At 42.7% G+C, this 25482-nt stretch overlaps 1 protein-coding gene across 1 annotated transcript in view; it reads left to right on the top strand.

Moving 5' to 3' along the window:
• Positions 1 to 12806: 12806 nt before the first annotated feature.
• ZNF865 (zinc finger protein 865) overlaps positions 12807 to 25482 on the top strand; it is a 289308-nt gene continuing 276632 nt past the window's right edge. The window contains exon 1 of the mRNA XM_044080872.1: positions 12807 to 13191. The gene's annotated coding sequence lies outside the window, so the exon portion shown is untranslated. The remainder of the gene's footprint in view (positions 13192 to 25482) is intronic.

Raw genomic sequence — 25482 nt, 5'->3', positions numbered from 1 at the left:
CACAGGTACAGCCACCTCGGTTTAGCAGAAATTGGCCAACAAAAAATTGGTCCTTTCCAGTGTCGGACAGGCCACAGAGAGGCAGATACAGACGCCCAAGAGGCAGATCTCAGCCCCAAAGCTCAAGCAGACAACGACAGTGGGGCACCTCAACCCCAAAAGGAGGTGAGGAGAAGTCTCAACCTTACAGGAAACAGTCACAATGACTTTCCTTTGCGTACGCCAAGCATGTCCCTTTTGGAAGCCCCCTTAGGGGGAAAACTAGCACTTTTTTCTCAAAACTGGCAAGCAATCACCCAAGACAACTGGGTCCTGAATGTTGTGTCTCAAGGTTACAGATTCCACTTTCATACTTTACCAAAGCTAAACGGAATGCCAGACCTGCCACAAAATCAATGGACAGAGGCACAAAAACAAATTTCAGCCCTCATGGACATGCGAGCTATACAAAAAGTACCACAACAGGAACAAGGACAAGGATTTTACTCAAGACTCTTCCTGGTCCCCAGAAAGGACAAAGCCTGGAGGCCTATACTGGACCTTTCAATTCTGAATACTTACCTGGATATCCCGAAATTCAAAATGTTAACATTACAGCAGCTTCTACCCATGCTGGGCAAGAAGGCTTGGCTTGTTACTCTGGACCTCAGAGGCATACCTGCATGTCCCTATCAGACAAAATTGCAGAAGATACCTCAGATTCAAAGCTGGTACAATGCACTACCAATTCTCTGCACTGCCCTTTGGCTTATCTACTGCGCCCAGGGTCTTCACAAAATGCCTGGCACCAGTAATTGCATTTTGCAGACAAAAAGGAATTCAAATATATCCATACCTGGACGACTGCCTCATTCAAGCAGAGACAAAGGACATTCTTCTACAGCATCTGTCGTTTGTGAAAAAGTTGCTAATTTTTCTAGGGTACACAGTAAACGAAAAGAAGTCAAAACTAGTGCTCTCTCAACAGATTACATTCCTGGGTGCCAGCTTAAATACAACGGCCCAGATGGCTTACCTCACGCCAGACAAACAAGTGCAACTAACTCAATATTTTCAACTACTGGCAAAAACATCCCATCTCTCTGCAAGAAAAATTCTGCAGGCCCTGGGATTCATGGCATCCTGCATACTACTAATACCATATGCCAGACTGCATATGAGGAAATTACAATGGTACCTAAAAAGTGTTTGGACTCAACATGCACACAGTCTAGAAGCAGTAATTCCAATGATTCCCTGCCTACAACAGGAGTTTCGATGGTGGGCACAGGCATGTCACCTAAACAAGGGTCAGCCTTTTACCCAACCCACAGCCAGGCAAACTCTAACAACAGATGCTTCGGATTACGCCTGGGGAGCACACAAGGCAGCAAAATGCATTCAGGGCAAGTGGACGACAGACCAGATGCATCTTCACATCAATCAAAAAGAGATGTTGGCTGTTCAAAATGCCCTAACACCTTTCAAGGACCTTCTACATCCAGGACAACTATTACTAAAGACAGACGAACACCACAGTAATGTGGTACATAAACAAGGGGGCACACATTCTTATCCGCTATGCAGGCAAGCCATGACCGTGTGGAACACAGCTCTAATGTACCAAGTTCACCTGCAAGCACAATTCCTGCCAGGAAAGAAAAATACTCTGGCAGATGACCTAAGAAGAAATATCATGGACCTCACGAATGGAAATTGAATCCACAAATCTTCAGCATAACACAAAAATGGGGATGCCCAGACATAGATCTTTTTGCCTCCCCTCTGAATTGCCAACTACAAAAATTCTGCACAAGGACTTATCACAAACAAGCATGGAAAGTGGATGCTCTTCTGTTCAGCTGGAAAAACCTAAAAGTCTATGCCTTCCCACCACTGCGCCTCCTTCCAAAGGTACTCCTAAAAGCCAGACAAGAAAAAACACAGATGATCCTGATTGCTCCAGACTGGCCACGCCACCACTGGTACCCTATCTTAAGGAACTTGGCTCAGGGCCCACCATGGATTTTGCCCCAAATTCCACACCTTCTGACTCAACAAAGCAATCAGCTCCTGCACGGTCAGCTCAAAACCCTAAACCTGGCTGCATGGCAGATACTTTAGTCAAACAGGCAACACCTCTCTCTAAAGCTGTTATGGATGTCATTTTGGAGGCCAGGAGGCCTAGCACCAGGAAAGCTTACTCAGAAAAGTAGAAGAGATTCTGCACCTGGAACCAGGCTCACAGCCTTGATCCTCTTGTTCCAGACATTCCTCAGATTTTACAATACTTAACTGAGATGCTGGACAGAGGCCTATCCTTTTCATCAATTAAGATCCACGCCTCTGCCATTTCTGCACATTACAACATGGATCCTCCTTTATTCTCTCATCCCTTGCTAAAGCAGTACCTCAGAGGGGCTAAAAACATAAGACTGCACAGGAGAGCACCAACACCAACTTGGGACCTCAATTTCGTTTTGGAAAAACTGACCCTGCCACCTTTTGAGCCAGCCAATACAGCCGATCTAAAATTTTTATCATGGAAAACAGCAGTAACTTCAGCACGAAGAGTCTCTGAGCGACAGGCATTAATGGCAGTGGAACCTTTTATAATTTTTCATCAGGACAGGGTATCTTTAAGGACAAACCCTACCTTCATGCCAAAGGTGGTATCTAGTGTGGCTCTTAACCAAACCATCCATTTGCCTACTTTTTATCCAAAACTCCAAAATAAAGGGGAGAAACTTCTGCATACTTTGGACATACACAGGCAGCTACACTTCTACTTGGACAAAACAAAAGCTTTCAGGAGAACTGATCAACTGTTTGTAGCATATGCTGCAGGATCACAAGGCAAGGCTATATATCCAACTGGACAGGACACTGTATTCAGTACTGCTACACACAGCATGGAAAACCAGTCCCTAGTAACATTAGGCCTCATTCCACCAGGGCAACAGCCTTTCTCAGAGTAGTATTTATAGAACCTAGTCCTATTCCTTCTGTTCTGCCTTTTTTAGAGGGTGTATGTGTTACTGCATGTGATGTTCCTAATAGTCAGCCAGCTGCCCCTAAAAGGTAGATAGACCAAAGAACTTTATACATTTTAAGTTGTTATATATTCTTCCCCAACCTGTTCCAGTGGCTATAGTTTTAGTTGATCTCACTGCTGCTAAGCAGTTATTCCAGTCTTACTCTTTCTAATAAGGATGGGGAAATTATTGAGAAGTATGGGGAAAAATGCATACAGTCATATGTTAAAGTTTGATGTTCGTGTTTCACTGTTGCAGTCATTACACTTGGGTTATCCTGCTGGCAGGCTACCCGCAGTCGGCCTGAATTCCAAAGACCTGGTCCGGCGTCGGTTGCTGTCGCCTCTTCCCTGATGTCAGTGCGCCAGGGGGTATAAAAGATGCAGCCGACGCCATTTTCTTCAGTCTTTCTTGCCGCGCAGTGCCCGAAGCAAAAGCAGTTCGCAAGTGCCAGCCGGCCGACTCCTGAGATTTTCTAAATCGAATTTCAGATCCAAAGTCTTCAATAAAGCTAAGTACCCCGTTGGGGAAACTTTTTTTCTTGCTCCAGACCGATGTCAGAAAAAGTTAACAATTGTATTTCTTGTGGGAAGCAAATACCTCATAAGGATTTCCACTCTTACTGTATTCCTTGCTTAGGCCCTGACCATGATGTTGCTAGTTGTCGGTTTTGTGCTAGATTTAACCAACGCACTATTAAGCGTCTGTTCGATTTTGCTTTTCATTATTTTGGTAGAACGTTTAACTACATAATGCCGTCGGAACAACCAACGACCGGAATTCATAAAAAACGCAAGGATAAAGACAAGGACAAGCATCCGAGGTCCAAAACCGACGACAAAGCCTCTTCTAGGCCAGTCGCCGGTTTGCCGGTGCTCAGTGAGGTGCTTTCGCAGCCCCTGACTCCCACTACCTCAGAGCCACAGGCAGCCTCCGACTCCCACGTGGAGACAGCTAGGCCTCTGGATACTCAAGGTATTGGTCCTTCAGACAATCCCTCAGATGGGCCCGGAGCCGCTGAGCAGGCATCGGCTTCTGAGGGTGTCTTCAGACCTACACAACTTTATATAAAGCCTACGTCAGCATCCAAGACAAAGTCTAAAACAGTTTTAAAGACAAGGAAACCAGTACAGCATTCTCCAGGACAGGCTTCTATGCCCAAGAAACAGATGATCAAAATGGCCGAAGACCTAATTACTTTGATCAGGGGTTCCCATCCCCCTCCTGATAAGAGGCCTAAGCAAGACACTGAATACGATTCCTCTGATCAGGTTTCCATTTCCTCTGATTCCTCTTCTGATCAGGGATATTCCGTTCCTCCCTATGAGGATTCTGATGCTGAAGATTCTATTCTTTCAGCTTCTCCTCCTGAGGACTATTCTTTTGGGGAAACCCTGCATACTATGATGGAGCATTTCCATTGGGAGAGCTAGGATTATTCCAATTTTAAGAAAAGACTTGGAGACTTTCTTTTACTTCCTCAGCACAGACCTCTTGCAATTCCCCCTGTTCTAGACATAGTAGATGATGTTTTTTCAGAGTCCGGCCTGTCTCCAGACTCTTTACCTCCTGCCCCTGTTAAGCCGGACAGATACTACAGGGTCCCAGACTCCCACAAATTTCTTAACAAAAACCCTGCTGCTGACCCAGAAACCATCTCACAGGGTCCCAAAGGGGTCAAGGCTGCTTCTGCCAAAAACCCGTCCCCTCAGTCAGAGATTCTAGGGCTTTGGACAGATGGGGGAAAAAAGTTCACACTTCTGCTACCTTGGCTGTAAGGGCTTTAAATTGTCAGTTTCATATGCTCAAATATCAGCAATACTTAATGTCTTTGTTAAAACAAAACATGTTGACAAACTCTGAATGTTCTGAGAACAAAGATTTGCAGGATTTATTGCATGCAGCTGAACAAGTGGGAAAACATACTTTGCAACGTGGCTGTGATTCACTGGAGGCCTCATGCAGGGCCACTGTTACAGGTTCTGTTATTAGAAGGCATGCTTGGTTAAAGGAACAGAATCTGCCTGATCATGTTAAAGCAAAATTATTGGATGCTCCATTACAGCATGATGCTTTGTTTGGTGTTAAGGCAGAGGAGGTGTTAAAGAAAATGGAGGATAAGGCAAAATATATGCAGACAGTAAAGGGTTCTTACAGGTACAGACACCCAGATTTAGCAGGAACTGGCCCTCTAAGAATTGGTCCTTTCCAGTGTCAGACCGACCACAAAGAGGCAGATTCAGATGCCCTAGAGGCAGGCAACAGCCCCAGGGCTCCTACAGGCCCAAACAATGGGGTGCTTCTACCTCCAAAAGTGGAGAAGACAAATCACAGCCTTATAAAAAACAGTCCCAATGACTTCCCTCTGCCAATGCCAAGCACTTATTTTTTTGGCAGCACCCTTAGGGGGAAAGCTAGCACTTCTTTCACAAAACTGGCACAAGATCACCCAGGACAAATGGGTCTTAAATATAGTCTCTCAGGGTTACAGGTTCCAATTTCACACTCTTCCAAAGGCAAAAGGCATGCCAGACCTGCCACACAATCAATGGCAAGAGGCACAAAAACAAGTTTCATCTCTCATGGACATGGGGGCTATTCAGCCAGTGCCACAACAAGAGCAGGGACAAGGATTTTACTCAGGACTTTTCTTAGTACTAAGAAAGGATAAAGCCTGGAGACCAATTCTGGATGTGTCTATTCAAAATACTTTTCTGGACATCCCAAAATTCAAAATGTTGACTCTACAGCAGCTTCTGCCCATGCTGGACAAGTAGGCTTGGCTTGTAACTTTGGACCTCAAAGAGGCATACCTGCATGTCCCAGTCAGGCAATCTTGCAGAAGATATCTCAGATTCATAGCTGGCTTACTGCACTATCAATTCTCTGCACTGCCCTTTGGCTTATCTACTGTGCCCAGGGTCTTCACAAAATGCCTGGCACCAGTAATTGCATTTTGCAGACAAAGAGGAATTCAAATATACCCCTACTTGGACGACTGCCTTATTCAAGCAAAGGACAAAGATATTCTACTACAGCATCTGGCGTTTGTAAACAGATTACTAATTTGCCTAGGGTACACAGTAAACTAAAATAAATCAAAACTAATACCCTCTCAAGAGATAATATTCCTGGGTGCAAACTTAAATACAACTGCCCAGATGGCTTATCTCACGCCAGACAAACAAAGACATCTGACTTCTTACTTCAAAGACTTGGCAACAAAGTCCCAGTTATCTGCAAGAAAAATTCTGCAGGCTCTGGGCTACATGGCATCCTGCATTCTACTAATTCCATATGCAAGACTGCATATGAGGAAACTACAGTGGTATCTAAATAGTGTTTGGACTCAACATTGCCACAGCCTGGAAACAGTAATTACTCTCATTCCCTGCCTGCAACAGGAATTTCAATGGTGGGCACAGGCCTGTCACCACAACAAGGGACAGCCATTCAGCTTACCCACTGCCACGCAGACACTAACAACAGATGCATCAGATTATGCCTGGGGGGGGCAAACATGGCAGGAAAACGTATTCAGAGCACATGGCCCACAAACCAAATGCATCTTCATATCAATCAAAAAGAGATGCTAGCTGTATAAAATGCCCTGACGGCCTTCAAGGACCTACTTCATCCAGGACAACTACTGATAAAGATGGACAGTACTACAGTCATGTGGTACATAAACAAGCAAGGGGGGCACACATTCCTACCCCCTCTGCAGGCAAGCCATGACTTTGTGGCACACAGCATTGACTTATCAAGTACATCTGCAAGCACAATTCCTGCCAGGAAAGACAAATACTTTGGCAGACGAACTAAGCAGAAACCTCATGGATCCTCACGAGTGGAAACTGGAGCCACAAATCTTCAACATAACAGGGAAATGGGGATGCCCAGACATAGATCTATTCGCTTCCCCTCACAACTGCCAGCTACAGAGATTCTACACTCATCTTATCACAAGCAAGCATGGAAAGTGGACGCCCTTTCATTCATCTGGAAAGCCCTTACAGTATATACCTTCCCTCCTCTGCCTCTCCTCCCCAAGGTACTCCTAAAGGTCAGACAAGAGAAGCCAAAAATGATACTGATTGTCCCAGACTGGCCACACCAGCACTGGTACCCAATCCTGAAGAGCTTGTCTCAAGGCCCAGCCTGGACATTGCCTCTAATACCTCCTTTGCCGACCCAACAGAACAATCAGATCCTGCACAGCCAACTCAGAACCCTAAATCTGGCTGCATGGCAGATAATATAATCATTCAGAACACACCTCTCTCTAAAGCAGTTATGGATGTTATTTTGGAGGCCAGGAGGCCCAGCACCAGAAAAATGGAAGAGATTCTGTGCTTGGAACCAAGCGCAGGGAATTGACTCGCTTGAACCAAATATTCCTCAGATTTTGCAATATCTAATTGAGATGCTGGACAAAGGCCTATCCTTCTCATCAATTAAGATCCATGCCTCTGCCATTTCAGCTCATTACAATACAGACCCACCTATTTTTTTCTCATCCACTGCTAAGACAGTTTCTCAGAGGGGCCAAAAACATAAGACCTCCAAGGAGAGCTCCAATACCTACACGGGACCTCAATTTTGTCTTGGAAATACTCACACTGCCTCCTTTTGAGCCTGCCAATACAGCAGAGAGAAAGTACTTGTCATGGAAAACAGCTCTTTGAGCAATAACTTCAGCAAGAAGAGTCTCAGAGTTACAGGCACTAATGGCTGTGGAACCTTTTATTATTTTCCATCAGGACAGGGTTTCTCTAAGGACAAGCCGGACATTTATGCCCAAGGTAGTGTCCAGCGTGGCTCTTAACTAAACCATACATTTGCCTACCTTTTATCCAAACCCACAGAATAAGGGGGAGAGACTTCTGCATACTTTAGACATACACAGACAGCTACGCTTTTACTTGGACAAGACTAAAGCCTTCAGAAAGACTGAGCAACTCTTAGTGGCATATGCTGCAAGTTCCCAAGGAAAAGCCATTTCAAAGCAGACTATTTCAAAATGGATAGGCCACTGCATTCGTTTCTGCTATTCACAACATGGCAAATCAGTGCCCAAGGGCATTAGGCCACATTCTACCAGAGCAGCAGCCACTTCAGCAGCCTTCCTCAGAGGAGACCAACCAAGGATATTTTGGAGGCTGCAACATGGACTTCAGGGCACACTTTTACAAAGCACTACCATTTACCTCTACTCTAAATCCAGAGCAGGCTTTGCCACTGCAGTTCTGCAGGGCCTCATAGCCATTCCAAACTCTATTTAGGCCCAGCCGCCCAACCTCAGCTTTGGGATTCAACCCAATTGTAATGACTGCAACAGTGAGGGGCAAGAAAAACTGAAGAAAGAAATGCTGCTGCATCTTTTTATACCTACCCCACTGAGTCAAGGAAGAAGCAACAGCAACCCGGCCCGTAGAGGACCCGACTACGGGTAGCCTGCCAGCAGGATAACCCAAGTGTAATGACTGCAACAGTGAATACACTCGAACATCTACATTTATGGTAGGTACACAACTGTACTTTCTGACTACTAGTGAAAGTACTGAGGAATGTTTTATCTGCTGTTTTCTTCTTGTGAGGAAAAATCTTAAAATTAGTTTCTTCTGTTGCACGGGTCACTACTCGTTTATAGCGTGTGCATGACTCTGTTGATGCTTATTAAAGGGCTATGACCACTGGTACTGTTTTTGAGGATTATTGCATGGTTACAGTCTCAGAACTTCCCAGCTAATGTGAAAAAAATGAGATTTTAAATTCCATTTTCTGTAGAGATTTAGTTTTTGGCTCTACTGCGCGGTGATCAAAAAGTATGATGAAAAAGGTAAGCTTATCCAGGAACTAGCTAAGATTTTTCAGTGCTCCTTTTCTAAAATTACAATGGAATTCTTTTTAACTCATCTGATTTTGGCAAAAAGCAGAATACCTGTAGACTGTTTAAACCGATGTTTGAGAAGAAATGGCAAGGGGGTTCCCAAAACCAAGGACAGTCCAGCAAGTCTAATTGTTCAAGATACCTTGTGACCTCTCTACCACCCTGACCCCGTTTTTTCTTCCAGAGTCTTATTCTGCATTTTTCTGTTTAGCAGCAGATAGTGTCACATAAATGGGCTCTGAAGATCATTCTTCAATGTTGCAAATAGTAGTGGGAGGAAATTCCTCCTTTCTAAAGGTCCATTCATCATCCTCCAGATCAGACGTTGTTTCCAACTGTTCATCACATGCATTGCCAAGGAGTGATAGAACCAGTTTCCCCCTTCCTGGATGATGAAGGATTTTTATTCAAAGAAAATGCTTGGAGACCAGTTCTGGATCTTTCTTTCACAAACCTGTTTTATGATCGTGCCCAATTCAAAATGCTGTCACTTCACAACCTGTTACTTCCCCTTCCTCTTTCAAGTTTCCTGGTAACAGTAGACTTAAAAGGTGCTTATCACATCTCTTTTCATCCAGACTTCAGACTTTTATTAAGGGTTTGTATGTCTAGGTCACATTATTGGTTCTTTGCCTTACCCTTTGGACTATCCACTGCACCAAGAGTGTTCATTAACTGACTAGCTCCAGTGATAGCTCATTGCAGGCTACAGAGTGTTCACATTTTTCCATATTTAGAAAACAAGTTTTTCTTTGCAGTGTCTCTTTCAGAGTGTCGGGAGTCTCCGTCTTGGGACAGAGATCTCTTGACTCTTCATTTGGAATCCCAGCTTGTGTAGAAGTCTTTCTTGATTCCTTCACACAGAATTGTGTTCTTGGCATATCAGCTAGACACCTCAGTTTAAAGGGTTTTGTAGCAAAAAATAAACTGTTTCTAGATGTGTTTGTAAGGTTTTTCACTCAAACTTTCGGTCACTTCAAGGAACTACCTCAGGATTTTGGGTCTTGTGGCTTCTATGATTCCCATGATGCCCGTGGCAAGACTGCACATGAGAAGTATACAGTGGTATCTGAAATCCTTGGTCCCAGTACCAACACCCTTTTTCTTTTCAAATCCTGGTGCTGGGGTTTTGTCAGAGAAATCATTTTGTGGAGACAACCGGTATCCTTAAATCCTGGTCTCCCCTTCTCCTCCCTGTTCCAAAGCAGTCAATCACAACAGACTCCTCCTGACTTTGCTTGGGGGAGGAGTTTCAGGAGGGATAAGTGTGGGAGAGATGCAAGCACATAGATATCAAAGCTGTGCTTGTCCTAATCCAGCTCTCAACTCTTTGAATCATCTTTGGTCCCCGGGACCTCTTCAGGTTGTTACAGACGATACCACAGTCATGTGGTATGTCAACAAGTGGGGGGGGGGGGAATCCATGTCATATTCCCTTTGCAGATTAGCCATGTTAGCTTTGGATATAGCTTCACAATACAGTTTCACTCTGCAAGGATCCTACATTCCTTCAGAGCAAAATTGTGCGTCAGACAAGATGAGCAGGACCAGGGCAGATCCTCAGAAATGGAAACTAGATGAGGGGCATAACTGCCACTTTTGTAACTCAGACATGAAGCAGATGTGAGTAACAGGTTTTTCTGCAACCCCTGTTGTTCTCTGACCTTGCATGACTACTAAGTTATAAGAATATCTTGGAGGGGGGCACCAGGAAAAAATGCCAGTGCAATAATATTGAATGTAAAGCTGTAATCTCAGTTTGGTATTTTTGTAGTATTAGTATTGCTATACTTCAGTAATAAACTTAACTCTTCAAAAACTGATATTGGCACACTTCCTGCAAGCATCAGATGGAATTGTTTAATAATCCTAGTTAATAAACATTTGTCCCTGACCTTGCGTAGTATAAACTGTAGTTGGTATAGTTGACCTGTTCAAAATTGTTGACCACATGGTCTGCCAACCCTTTGAATATTTGATCTGTTAAATCTGGCCATTATGCATTTTACATATTGATTATCCATGTTATACATAGAAACTGTTTTGCACGTATGTATTAACCTTGTCATCCTGCTTAATCTGCCATGGCCAAAGTAGCCCTCTCTACTGTCCACGTCTGTGGCATGCAAGTAGTATTAAGAAGCCAAGGTTATGGTTTACTTAGTACATTACAACAGTACTTAATTTTAGCAGATTAGGGTATTGGACTTTCCTTTCAGACAGGTAGAATTTATGCTGCATTTGTCTAGTTTAGGTTTTGTGGCTGTTCCCATCACTTTTTCTAGTCTGGTCTCTGTATTTGGCACAAGAGACAGGAGGATCCCCACCCCGGTTGGGGTGGCTGTATAATGTGTAAAAAGATCCCATCAGAATATGTTTATCTGATATTTGCTTAATTACTAGCTGTCCGTTGTACCTCTCCTGCCCTACACCCTACTTCATTTCTTTTCACATGTGGGAGGTTAGTATAATGGTTAATGTGTTTACCTTACAGGCACAAGGTGCAGGGTTTGATTCTCCTATAGGATTATTGGCTAGGCTTAAAATGGCCCGTAAGAGCAGTCAGCTTAGCACTAATCTATGAAGCTATAAGACAGGACGTAGTTTGAAGATTATAAGGTGGTATTTTCAAGGAAGTATTGATTCACAGAAGGGGTAGTAAATGTTTGAAACTATATTTGTATGGTCAGGAATATATGAAATAGACAGTTTGTGTACTTTTAAATTTAACTGGGATACAGCATTTGTGCAATGGGACATATTTCAGGCCCAGCAAACTGACAGCTAACATAAGTGGTAAGCATGGCATAGTATATGTTTGTGCAGAGTTAAGTATTGAAGTAGTATATACAGGAAGACCTTTGTAGACGAAAAGAGTTAAAGCATTGTTTTTCAGTAAGATTTAAATGATGGTCATTGAAACAGGGAGTGACTTAATTACATTTTAAACTGACCTGAGGGAATTTTGTATGGAGCGGACCTGGAAAAAAAAAAGGAGTAAAAGAAAAGTGAGATGGATAGGTCAGTAGTGGGAAGAAGTTTAAGATGTTTCATTAGGAATGGGGGTGATCTTTTTACATACCATCCTTCTCTGTCTTGTGCCAGATACAGAAACCAGTCTAGAAAAATAGAGAATATATGTGTTTTGGTGAGTGGGGAAGGCAAGCTGTTGGTTGACTCCTGCTTATGCATCTGGTAGTAAAGTGGCCAGTGTAGGCGAGCCAAGTGGTATTTTTCTGAACTGCGTCAAGAAAACTACTTTAGATATAAATGTAACCCATTTCTTTGTAAAATATGACGTCTTGCAGAATAGTCCATATTCCAGTAAAGCACTTCAATTTATTAAAATTGTTGTAGAGTTAAGTGTTTTAGCTTTATGTTGTGTTAAGCCATTTCAGTTATAGCATTAGAACCTGAAATCTGTTTTTCTGTTAAAATAGTCAGCCGTTTGTTGTATCTGATTTTTTTTTCTTTTTATAACTGCTTTGATAGGGTCTTTATTGTACTGCTCAGGAAGGCAGACAGTAATCCCTTTTCACCTTTCCTGATTTCCTTGAAAGTAGGGGAGAGAGAGAAACTTTTTTCACCTTTTCTCATTTTCTTAAAAATGTTGCAAAACTGTATAGTAGGACTTAAATCGAACAGAAAGAAAAACAAGAAAATTATCTTCTAAGAGTATAATTTCCTGTTGTAAGGTTAGTGCAGCAGGCTACAAACTGCTCTTGTTCTTGGCTGAAGGCCTTCCCCTCCCCCACCAATCTGTGTCTTTTTTTTTTTTTTTTCTCCTTTTGTTTGTCAGCGAGGTGGAACTCTGTTGCTGAGAGGCCTTGTTTCTTAGTACGACGAATTTCCTTTCTCTGGCTCTGTCTCTCTGCTGATTTCCTGCTTCCTGTTTCCTTTTTCCTGGCACCAGAAGGCTTAGCAGCAGAGGGAGGGAGCTAGAGAAACTGTAACAGAGAGAAAGATCAATTCACCGTTGGAGAGGTACCCCCATCTCCTCCTGTTTTCCTTCACTGAGTGTTTTAGTCTCGTTCCTAACAGATCTTGACTGATAAGAGGGACTGCTCAGTGGCTGTGAGGGACGGAGCAAACCGCCCTTGCTTCACTCTTGTGAAAGGGTGGGAGGGAGACTTAAGCAGGAGAAGGGATTCCCCAGTCTGAGTGTGCAAGCTTGGGCCCTTCCCTAAAGGAACTTTAAACCCTTACTGAACTAACAAAGAGTGAGAGAAACTGACTGTCCATCATTACTGGAGCTATTGCAAAAACGGAGGCGGGCTTTTTGAGGTAAGGAGAAATGTTTTAAACTGCCCACCTTTATAATCTGGATTTCATGAGGATGGCTTATGTACAGTCTGTGGGACAGAGGCACTGTATATTGGCAAGAGGCATTTTATGTGCTGTGTTTCACACTGATGGAGAGTGGTGTAAGGGTGCAGATGACTTGTTAAGTGCAATGATTTATTTATTTATTGATTGATTGGTATGTGTGTATTTTTGGGGGGGGGTCCTGTTAGCATTTAAAATTCAGACTAGGCAGTGCTATGTAAAGACTGTATTCTTCTAGTATAAATTATGTTTGCAAGTATGTTAATGTTTCTAAATTTGTAGATAGTATTTTAGTACTTACAACGTTAGAGATGTTGCAGACATTAATACAGAAAAGTGAAAAATGGTTGCTGCTTCAGTTATATTCTGGAAGTCAGAAGTTGGAAATTGTTCTGCAGGGAAAAGTACTTTGCTTTCTACCTTCCCTGTATAGTAGCCTTACTGTTCCCCCTCCCCTTTTCTTGTGTATTTGCATGTATGCCTGAAAGTAAATGTATATGATTATATATACACGGATGTGTGTATATAATATGTATGTATATATGTCTTTGTATGTCTCTGTTTTTATGTGTTCAATGTATGAATGTAAGTTTTTAACCGACCTCACCATACCATGGCACGCCATTCATTCTGTAGTCCATATTGTGTACCCAGTGTTTCTATAGCACTGAAAATGTCATTCTTGCACTGATGAGTTTTTCTATTGTGTTCATCCTGGATGCATGTTAGTGTGGTATTTTGTTTGAGTTCTTTGTGGTGTCTTAACTTTTTTTCAAGGTAGGATCCCAAAATTCTGAAGTAAGTCTGTTTCTTTAGGTTAGTGAATGTTGGTGAGTGCACCCTAAAGAGAGTTTTAGGTATCTGATGTTCAGGAACAGTCGTATCATCTCTCCCCTGTGTGTCTTTGTGAGGTGACATGCATATTCCACTAACACTGTAAAGTGGGTGGGTAGTATTTCCTTAATTCCTTTTTTATGGCACCATTATAGTTTGAGACAGCAAGACTAACAAGGAACCACTGTCAGTACCCCCCCCCCCCCAAGTAAAATAATCTTGTTTCCAAGTTGCAGGTTCTTTGGTAAGAAAAATGTAAATATTTTAACATCTGCATTTTGTGCAAGAGGGCATGAGGCTTGAACCCCAGCAGCCCCAGAGTGCTATTACTGCCAAAATACTTTGTGAATTTTTTTTTTTTTTTGCCAACACATAAAGGATATAGAATAGAGTTAGTGTCTGTGATATGTTATGGCTCTAGATGGATAATTTGGCAGCATTTGTTGATAGCTTGTTATGGAGGGTGGATAGGGAAGCTTCCACTGCAGTATAACATAATATTGTATATCTGCCAGCTATGCTTTAATTACAATTTGTAGTCTGAAATTTCTTGGGAGGTGTGTTTTGAAGGGGGAGTGAACTTTGCTGACTTTTTAGAATATAATCTGGATTGATTTGCATCCTTGCCACCTGTAGTGGTTCAGCTCATTATGATATGTGGGGGAAAATTGCATTCCCCTTCACAATTGTACTCGCCTCAGTTTCATTCTATGTGCATGCACTTCAGCCCATTACAGTACTTCCGTCTGTAAGAGATGGACATACATGGTGGCAAGATGTAGTGTTGAATCTATTAACTAGATTTGTATGCATGTCTGGCCGTTTAATGTCAGTACAGATCAGGTGACTTTACATGTGCTTCAAAAATTGCTTTGCTTTTTACTACATTTTTTTCCAAGTAAGTTGAATATTTCTTTATTGTAATTTCTTAAATTTTATAGTTGCTGCGATCATCTACATGCTTTTCTAGCCTTGTTTACGTTTGTGTAAAACTACTGCTTAGCTAAGACAATAGGATTTACAGTTTCTGAAAATAATTTTACTGGGCGACACATTATATGAAGTGTTCCAATGTATTTGTTATGGTATAATGGTTATTGTGCTTGTTTCACAGACACAAGGTTCAAGGTTTGATTTTCACCTTTGAAAGGAAAATTGGTTAGGTTCATATGCAAGTACTAGATTAGCTTCTTTTCCAGATCATTTTAAACCTATAACCAAGCTGTTAATTTCTGTGATCTGAGTAGAATTATGGTAAAACTGGGATGATTTGTTTGTAACATGTTTCATTTTTTTTTTCAAATGGATTACTAGATGGAGTATGACACCTTACTCTGAGTTTGAGTTATGTTTGCATTACTTTATTTTTTTTGCTCCCTGTTCCCAAGTACAGTGCGGCTTCTTTTACATGTTGTTTTCCTTTCACAGTAGGAGGAGGAGGAGGATGTTGAATGCTTTCAGAAACATGGAAGGCAAAAACTGAGGCACATGATGTGTGTAGATATGAGTACCAAATAAGTTCACAGGTAAGTAAGCGTTAGGCTAGTTGCCTCTCTGGGCCATTTTTCCTTTTAAAGTTGAGAATCGAATCCTGTACCTTCTGTCTGTGAGGTAGACATCGTAACCATTATACCAATCCCCAATCCACTCAGATGGTAATATCTGTGAGGTAATGGGGGGGTATAATGCTCTAGTAGAACAACTTAAGCATTAGAATTGAAACCGGCACCATAAGCTTGGTGGAAGTCCACTCCATCGAAGTTGTAGGTACTCTAGTAGTAGACCTTTACTGGAGACCTCCTTCATAATTTAACAAAATATACATCTTCCTGCATGCCTTTTGTGGTTGCATGTGTAAATATTAGGTGAAAACAGCGCAGTCAGGCTGATACATGAAGTACAGTGAGTAACCTATATTCAGGTAATTATTGATCAGAGTAGGCTTGCTCATGTGGGTACTTTTCCAATAAAAAAAAAAAAAAAAAAAACCTACTAAGCTGTGCTGTTTGGCTTGTTCCAAAATGATCATAATAAAGTGGTGCTTGGAAAGATGGTTTTAGCATCTTTGGGTGGATACATATATTATCATATAAAACACTCGCTTAAACAAGTGTCTGTTCCATGGATAGCTATAGAAACAGCCAAAAATAATATGAAGTATGAGAGAGCACCAGAGTGTTGTTGAAGTTCTAGGTAATAAGAACTTTGGAGATTGGGTGTAATGGTTAAGGTGCTTACCTTAGAAGCAAAAGGTGCAGGGTTTGATTCTCACATGGGGTAATTGGCTAGGCTTAAAATGGCCCATGAGGGCAGTTAGCCTAGTATTAAGCTATAAATCTATGAATCAAAATGCTCAAGATTTTTTAAAAATCCCAGTCCAGGTTAGGCAGAGTCCCTCATTGACTCTCTTCAAGAAGAATCTTGATGAGTGGATGGGAGATCGTAGGTTTACCCCGGGTATCACTTCTGTGTCACTGTTAAAACAGAGGCACAGTATACTAACCTCGAAAAAGGGCATAGCAAAATTATTTTAAAATGGGTGGCGAAAGCCAAACACACTCTGGCTAGGCTTATAAATGCCCTAGGGCAGATAGCCTAGTATGAACCTATGGAACTACTTGGTGGGTGGGTTGGGGTGTGGTATAGATTAGTGGAGCGATAAGTCCACTGATGTACTTGCTTGACCAGATACTGGAGGACTGACGTTGTATTGAGTGTAGTACAGAGCAAATGCAAGTGGCTGGCATTTCCTGGTATTCAAACATTAGAAAATGAAAAGCAAATGAATGCAAAGCAACTTTAGGAATGTAAAGTTAAGAAATAGAAGCATGGGATAGAGTGTTGTATCCCAGGTGAATAGACATAGCCTGTTGAGACCTTCAAATGCCTGCATTAATGGTCCTTCACCCCTTTACACCATGAGGGCCCTAATGCAGGATTGTAGACTACCTCTGGGCATACAGTTTCTTCTCTGATCCCTCCCAGGCTGCCATGGAAGTGTAAGTGCAAGATGAAGCACTCTGACTCGCTCCCTGAATCACTGATCCCAGTTGTGGATGAAGAGGCTGAGTCCACAACACTCCTGGCAGAGTATCTCCTGAAATTATTTAGGCCAACGCAGGGTGGACCTCTCCAAAATCCTCCTCCTCATTTTGTTGCATGTCCTACCATCTTACAAGATGGTTAAGCTGGTGACGCAAACACTTTGGAAGAACTTGAATGTGGTGGCTGCAATACCAGAGGGGCTAGATAGGATCTTTTGGCCTCCAGTGACTCGTCAAGCCTCTGCCATGAAAGTAGATTCTGTAGTGGCTGCAACTCCCTTAAAAAATTTTCCCATCCCTCAAGAGCTCTGCAGTCCATCCACTTAATAGTCATATGCCCTGGAAGCGTATTTACTTGCCCCTTACAATCACATTGAGCTTTGTAAACTATATCTCACACATTTCAAGATTCCAGAGTTAGCTGGCAAAGGAAATTCCCAAGATTCTGGAAGAGTTGCCAGATGGAGATGTTAAGAAACGCCACCCCCAGCAGATTCTGACCATGTGCTCAATTTGCATATGATAACATGGTTGGTGCAGCAACGTTGGCAGGCACTCCCCTAAAGGCTATTAGAAGCTTTGCTTGATTCCCTCTTACGGATTTTGCTGAGGAATCTAAGGCCAGTTTTTTTAATGCCCTATTTGAGAGAGAGAGAGAAATAAAATGCTGTGTGGACAGGCAGTCAAATTTTAATTTAAAAACTCAAGAGCAGGAATGGCAAAACTCTCCTGACAGTTGGGGTTAAGGTCCAACCTCCCCAGCACACCTTTTGTAGGATTCAGCAAAGTGCCAGTTCGATATTTTTGTCATGGCAAACAGCAGTTTTTACTTGAGCCTTGTTGCATGTTTTATTGTCAAATATTGATTTTTGTGTGTCATTTATTAGTTAGTTTTTCAGTATACATTGAGTTCAGAGCCGTTTCCAAAATTTTTAAGAAGTTTAGTAAATCGTAGACCATTCTACCACATCATTTATCAACACACTTTTTTTTTTTTTTTTTTGAAGGACCCCAGTGTGTCCACCTCCTTTACACTTGTGGGCAGCATATTCCATTCCTTCCTTGCTCTGCTATGAAATGTTTTCCACCCTAATAGTCTTGGAGATTGGGCCAGTAAATGCTGGTTGTTTCTAGTGCCCAGGGAGTGTTTTTTAAAATTTGATACCAATGGCAGGTGCCATAGCTATAATATGTTTGCGTTTGTATATTTAAGTTGGATCTCCCTTACATATCTGTAGTTAATCGAAAAAGTGTGTAGCCTTTCGAACCAGGATTTATTATTCAAAAACCTAACTTTAAAAGTCTGTTTGGTAAACATTTCTGAACTTTCTGCAGACTGCAAGTGCAAACGTAGCTGCAACACAATAACACTATCATCAGATGATAAATGGGGTAATAAGCAACCTTTTAACCCTACTTAATGGTATATGCAAAATATTCCCAATGACCAAGAAGTAATTTCTAATACTGGACATGTTGGCTTCAAATTTAAAAGATGTACAGGCAGTCCCCAGGTTAAGGACAAGATCTGCTTTTAGTCTGTCCTCAAGTCAAATGTGTAAGCAAGTTGAAACATGTACATATGGTTCTTATTAAATGTCGGTTAGTCAAATATTTACCTTGGTCTAGTCTTTATATTACTTTTCTTTTCATCGAAAACCCTTTAAAAACACTGTAGCAATAATACTATAAGTACAGTTTAATAACTATATTTACACACTACAGTACTGTACGTATTGTAAAAAAACATTAAAGAAAAGGTTTTTAAAACAATTCAAATGGGGGGAAAATAGGATAATTACTGTAAAGGTTTAACACTCTTTTGAGTTAACATTGTGATAACTTTATTAATTGGATAATGCAGAAAATGATGAACTTGTTGGAGAGAATGGGCCTGGTGGTGCAGAGGCAGGGTTTGAGTTTGCTGCTGGTGAGAGGGTGTTTTACTGCTGGAGTCAATTTCTTAAAGTAGGCATCAAGCATGGTTTGTACAGAGGTTTTCTTTTTCTCATCACAAATGGCCTTATAGCAGCTGAGGCCCTCAGTTAACTGTACAGTAAACTTGGGTGAACCTGTCTGTATTAGGATCTTGCTCCTCTAGCTTTGCCATTCCTGTTTCAGTGAGAAAAAAGGCTTTTCAGCCAACTGCTTTTTCATAGGTAGGTACTAGGCTGTTGGCCCCTAGGGCCTATATAAGCCTAGCCAAAAAGGTACCCTGACTTTCGCCACCCAAGAAAATTATTTTCCTGTGCCCCTGTTGAGCAGAGCCACTGAAGTGATCCCCGGGGTGAATTTCCCATCTCCCATCCAATCATCAAGATTTTTCTTGAAGAGTGCTAATGAGGAGCTTTGTTTGATATAGATAGGTTGTTTGTTCCAGAGTATGGGAAGTCTCTGGGACAGGAATCTATCCCTCCAGCATGTTCTGTTTATTGTTGTGACAAGGTTTAGGTCCCTAGAGTGTGTAGCTCGGAGGGATTGGGATTTCTTTAAGTGGAGCATGTCCAACAGCTCTGGGTTTGACACAGCTTTGTGTGTTGGGCAGAGATCACCTCTGAGTAGGCGATATGCTACAGAGTAAAGCTAGAGTTTTTTGAGACAGCCTGCATAGGGCATCTGTTTGAGGCCGGTAATCCTCTTTGTGAGGTATTTCTGCGTCCTTTCCAGTTGTTGTAGATGTCTTGTGAGGTTACATACCAAAGGGGGCACTGTATTCTATAATTGGTCTAATGAGTGACGAGTAGAGGGGAACAATGACCTCTTTTTTTTTTTTTTTTTTTTTCCTGTATGAGAAACCTTTTGTGATGAGTTGTGCCATGTAGAAGAATTTCCTGACTACTGTGGCGATGTGATTATCAAAGGAGAGACTGCTGTTGACCTGTGTGCCAAGGTCTCTTATCACACTTTCGGTGTTAAGTAGACTACTGCCTATGTGGTAGTTCATGGGTACAGAGTTTTTACCAAAAGGGATGACAGTGCACTTTTTGGCATTGAGCTTGAGGCCATGGCTTTGACACCAGGCATCTGTCTCAGTGAGGCCCTTTTGTAGGATGTCCACATCGTTAGGAGATGTTCTTCATCTCACATTGCTGCAGTCATAACCTGTGGGCAGTCCGCTGTCCTCGGTCGGCCCGAATACCAAAGTATTAGGCTGGCGTCGGTCATGGGCGCTCAGATCTGACGTCAGTGCGCCATGGTATTAAAGCACATGACCGACGTCATATCCTCAGTCTTTCTTGCCGCATGGTCCGAAGTAGAAGCAGCGTTTGCAAGTGCCGTTCGGCGTTCTGAAATTTTCGTATTCTGAGTTTCAGACTGAAACCAAGTTGGGCTAAGTACCCCGTTGGGGAATATTTTTGTTTTTTCTTGCCTCAGTTAATTTCGGATGTCAGAAAAAGTGAATAATTGTATTTCTTGTGGGAAACAGATACCGCATAGGGATTACCACTCTCTCTGTATTCCTTGTTTGGGGCCTGAGCACGACGTAGTCGGGTGTCGCTTTTGTTCTAGATTTAATAAGCGCACCATTAAACGTAGGTTAGATTGCGCTAGGCTTGTCTTCGGTAAGCGGTGTAATTACAATATGCCGTCGGATCCTCCGACGCCCGCTACCGCTAAGAAGCGCAAGGAAAAATCGTTAAGGTCCAAGCAGGATGAGTCGTCCGTTCCGGACGCCGGTTCTTTAGAAACCACGGTGGAATCTGTAGATCCAGCCGAGGTTTTAGCTGAGTCTCAGGGGGAGCTGTTAATTTTGCAAGATGTGGCCTCTCAGGAGTCGGGTCAGGCTGAGGGGGCCTCTCAGGTTGCTGTACTCCCTTCTTTGCCTAAGGTGGTTAGGCCTTCTCCTTCTGTCTCTAAGGTACCTTCCAAGGTCAGGCCTGGTTTGCCTTCCTCAGGTGTCAGTCCTAGTTCTGCTGGTTCTCTGCCTAAAAAACACATGCTTAAAATGGCAGAAGATTTGATTTCCTTAATCAGGGGTTCTATGCCCCCTCCAGATAAGAGGCCTAGGGTGGAGCCAGAGGTGGAAAGTTTGGAACAGGCTTCAGATTACTCAGAGTCTTCGGCTGAAGACATTCAGGATTTTCCTCCTTATTCTGATTCAGACGCAGAGGATTCCAGTCCTTCTGCTTCTCCTCCAGAGGATTTTTCTTTTTCAGAAACCCTGCATTCTATGAGGGAGCATTTTAAATGGGAAGGTCAGGATTTCTCAGATTCCCGAAAGAGGCTTAGGGAATTTTTGTTTTTACCACAACATCGGCCCTTGGCTATACCTCCTGTTTTGGATGTAGTTCAGGATGTTTTCTCTGAGGCTTCTCTTAATCCAGACTCTTTGCCTCCTGCGCCAGTTAAACCAGATAGGTATTACAGAGTGCCAGAGGCTCATAAATATCTGTATAAGAGCCCAAGGGCTGACCCAGAAACTATTAGCCAGGGACCTAAGGGTGTCAGGGCTTCTGTTGTAAAGAATCCAGTTCCTATGGATAAAGATTCTAGAGCTTTGGATAGGTGGGGTAAAAAAGTGTATACCTCTTCCACTCTAGCAATGAGAGCTTTGAATTGCCAGTTTCATATGTTGAAGTACCAGAATTTTCTCCTTAGTTAAAATCTAAGGTAGATGCTTTGGCAGAGGGCATAGAGTAAGGAATTACAGGATTTGGTTCATGCCTGATCAGGTGGGTAAGCATTCTTTGCAGTGTGGTTTCGATGCTTTACAGGCTTCTTCCAGGGTGGCTGCCACTGGATCAGTTATTCGCAGGCACGCCTGGCTTAAGGATCAGAACTTGTCAGAGCATGTTAAAGCTAGAATTTTGGATGCTCCTTTGCAGTCTGAAGTTTTGTTTGGTTCTCCTGTGGAGTCTGTCTTAAAGAAAATGGAAGACAAAGCTAAGTCTATGCAGACTGTTAAAGATTTTTTGCAGGTGCAGCCCCTAAGTTTAGCAGGAATTGGCCTACTAAGGGATGGGCTTACCCTTCTTCTGATTTACAGTCTAGGGGCAGATCTAGACGTGGTAGGGGCAGAGCTCAGGGTTCTTTCAGGCCTAGAACGTGGAGTTCCCCTGCACAATCTACAGGTGAGGGCAGGGCCAGTCCTTTCGTAAACAGGCCCAATGACCTGCATCTTCAGCTGCCAGATCCTTCCTGTCTGGCAGCTCCTCTGGGAGGAAAGTTGGCACTCTTCAAGCAAAACTGGCTTTTAGTCACCCAGGACAAATGGGTGTTGGACATTATAGACCGAGGCTACAAGTTTTATTTCCACACAATGCCTCCTTTCAAAGGCATGCCAGACGTTCCTCCTCAGCAAAGGGTAGAGGCTCACAAACAGATTTCTTTACTTCTTCAAATGGGGCTATACAGCAGGTCCCTCTGTCAGAAGTGGGCCTAGGATTTTATTCTCGCCTGTTTCTTGTACCAAAGAAAGGAAACACTTGGAGGCCAATTTTGGATTTATCTATCCTCAACACATACCTGGACATTCCAAAATTCAAAATGTTGACGTTGCAACAACTTCTGCCTCTGTTGGGCAAAGATCACTGGATGGTAACTCTGGATCTCAAAGAGGCTTATCTTCATGTTCCTATCAGGCCCAGTTGCAGGAGATTCCTGCGTTTTCGGGCTGGGACTTTACATTATCAGTTCTCTGCATTGCCCTTTGGCTTATCTACTGCGCCCAGGGTGTTCACAAAGGTTCTGGCTCCGGTGATAGCCTTCTTAAGGTTAAGAGGAATACAAATTTATCCTTATTTGGACGATTGCCTGATTCTTGCTCAAGACAAAAACAAGCTACTTCACCATCTACAGTATGTTATGGCAGTGTTAAGGTGCCTAGGGTATTCTGTGAACGAAACTAAAAGTCCAGTCTAGTACCCTCTCAGGAAATGTGCTTTCTGGGTGTGAGACTGAATACAGCTTCCCAGATGGCTTTTTTGACCCTGGACAAGCAAAGGAATCTTACACTTTACTTCCAACAATTGTCTCTACGGTCCAGGCTGACTGCAAGGACAGTCCTTCAAGCCTTGGGGTTCATGGCATCTTGTATTCTGGTGCTTCCCAATGCCAAACTGCATATGAGGAAGCTACAATGGTATCTCAAAAATGTATGGATGCAACACTGCCACGATCTGGACACTGTCATTCAGATAATACCTTGCATTCAAAATGAATTTTTGTGGTGGGCTCAGGAATGTCACCTAAACAAGGGACTCTCTGTGACCCGACCAGAGGCGAGTCAGATCTTAACGACAGATGCCTCAGACAAGGCTTGGGGAGCACACCTCAATGGAAAATGGGTTCAAGACACGTGGCCTGCCAGACTTCAACATTTACATATCAACTTGAAGGAGATGTTAGCAGTCCAATTTGCATTGATGGCTTTCAAGGATCTACTTCACCCAGGACAAGTGTTGATTCAAACAGACAACACAACTGTCATGTGGTACATCAACAAGCAAGGGGAACCCATTCGCCCTCTTTGCAGGCAAGCTATGATTTTGTGGGAGACTGCTCTCAGTTTGCACCTCACTCTTCAGGCAAGGTTTCTGCCAGGAGCACAGAACTCCTTAGCAGATGTTTTGAGCAGACAGATGGTGGATCCCCACGAGTGGAAGTTGGATCCTCATGTATTTCGACAGTTGACAGTGATATGGGGACTCCAGACATAGATCTGTTCGCTTCTCCACTAAATTTCCAGTTGCCAAAGTTTTGCACAAAGATGTTTCATCCAACCGCTTGGAAAGTGGATGCTCTATCATTCAGTTGGAGCAATCTTCACGTCTATGCCTTTCCTCCTCTGCCTCTCCTTCCCAAGGTGCTCTTGAAGGTCAGACAAGACAAGCCCTCCATGATTCTAATAGCTCCAGATTGGCCTCGACAGCACTGGTACCCTCTGCTGAGGAGTTTAGTACGGAGCCTCCTTGGCCTTTGCCTTCAATTCCACACCTTTTGTCTCAGGCAGGCAATCATTTCCTCAATGTCAGGATTCAGTCCCTGCATCTAACAGCCTGGCATATTCTGTTCTAGAACCTGGAGGGTCGCAGCTTCCTCAACAAGTTTTGAATGTTATTTTGGAGGCCAGAAGGCCTAGTACAAGGAAAGTTTATGCTGATAAATGGAGGAGATTTTTATTTGGAGCAAAGCAAAGAGCTTTGATGTTTCCAGGCCTGATTTGAGTGTTTCTCTTCAATATCTTACAGAATTATTAGACAAGGGTTTGTCTTTCTCCTCTGTAAAAGTTCATGCTGCAGCCATTTCTGCTCACTATGACTGTGACCCACCATTATTCTCTCATCCTTTGTTTAAGCAATTCCTTAGAGGGGCAAAGAACATAAGACCCCGCCAGAGATCTCCTACTCCTTCCTGGGATCTCAATTTTGTGTTGGAAAAACTTACTTTACCTCCTTTTGAACCTGCAGCTACGTCTGAGTTAAAGTTTTTGTCTTGGAAGACTGCTTTTTTGTTGGCCATTACGTCTGCTAGAAGGGTATCTGAATTACAGGCTCTAATGGCAGTTGAACCCTTCCTGATTTTTCATAAGGATAGGGTATCTCTGCGTACTAACCCTACTTTTATGCCTAAAGTGGTTTCAAATGTGGCTTTGAACCAATCTATTCATTTGCCTACTTTTTATGCTGATCCCCAAAATAAAGGGGAGAAAATTTTGCACACTTTGGATATTCACAGGCAGTTGCGTTATTATTTGAGCAGGACTAAAGGGTTCAGACAGTCTCAACAGTTATTTGTTCTTTTGCTTTGGGCTCTCAGGGGAAACCTGTTTCAAAACAAACTATTTCTAAGTGGATTGGCCATTGTATTGCTTTTTGTTATTCTCATCGTGGTAAGGAGATTCCGGATGGAATCAGACCTCATTCCACTAGGGCTACTGCCACTTCTACTGCTTTTTTAAGGGGTGTAGCTACTAAAGATATTTTGGAAGCAGCTACTTGGAGTTCAGTGCACACTTTTTCTAAACATTACCATCTCCCTCTTTATTCCAAATCTAGGGCTGGGTTTGCCACTGCAGTCTTACAGGGCATATTAGCAGCTCCCAATGCTTTATGATTTTGCCAACCTCCCTTTACCTTTGCTTTGGGATTCTACCCACAGGTTATGACTGCAGCAATGTGAGATGAGGAACATAGTACAGTTTTGTACCTACCATAAATGTAGATGTTCGAAGATCCACATTGCTGCAGTCCAATTTACCCTCCCTCCTTCCCCTCTGTAGTTTGGAGTGGTTGTATGGTTTGGGTTGTAGATATTGTTTGTACATGGGTTTTGGAGGTTTTTCTGTTTTTGGCTGTGGCCTTTCTTTTTAGGGCCTTCTGACATCTGGGGCAAGAAAGACTGAGGATATGACGTCGGTCATGCGCTTTAA

Source organism: Protopterus annectens, chromosome 1.part1 (genome assembly GCF_019279795.1).
Source record: "Protopterus annectens isolate FY-2018-M chromosome 1.part1, PAN1.0, whole genome shotgun sequence".
In the NCBI taxonomy this organism is placed as follows: Eukaryota; Metazoa; Chordata; order Ceratodontiformes; family Protopteridae; genus Protopterus; species Protopterus annectens.
The sequence above is the reverse complement of the archived record's forward strand: the minus strand, read 5'-3'. Positions and strand labels throughout refer to the sequence as shown.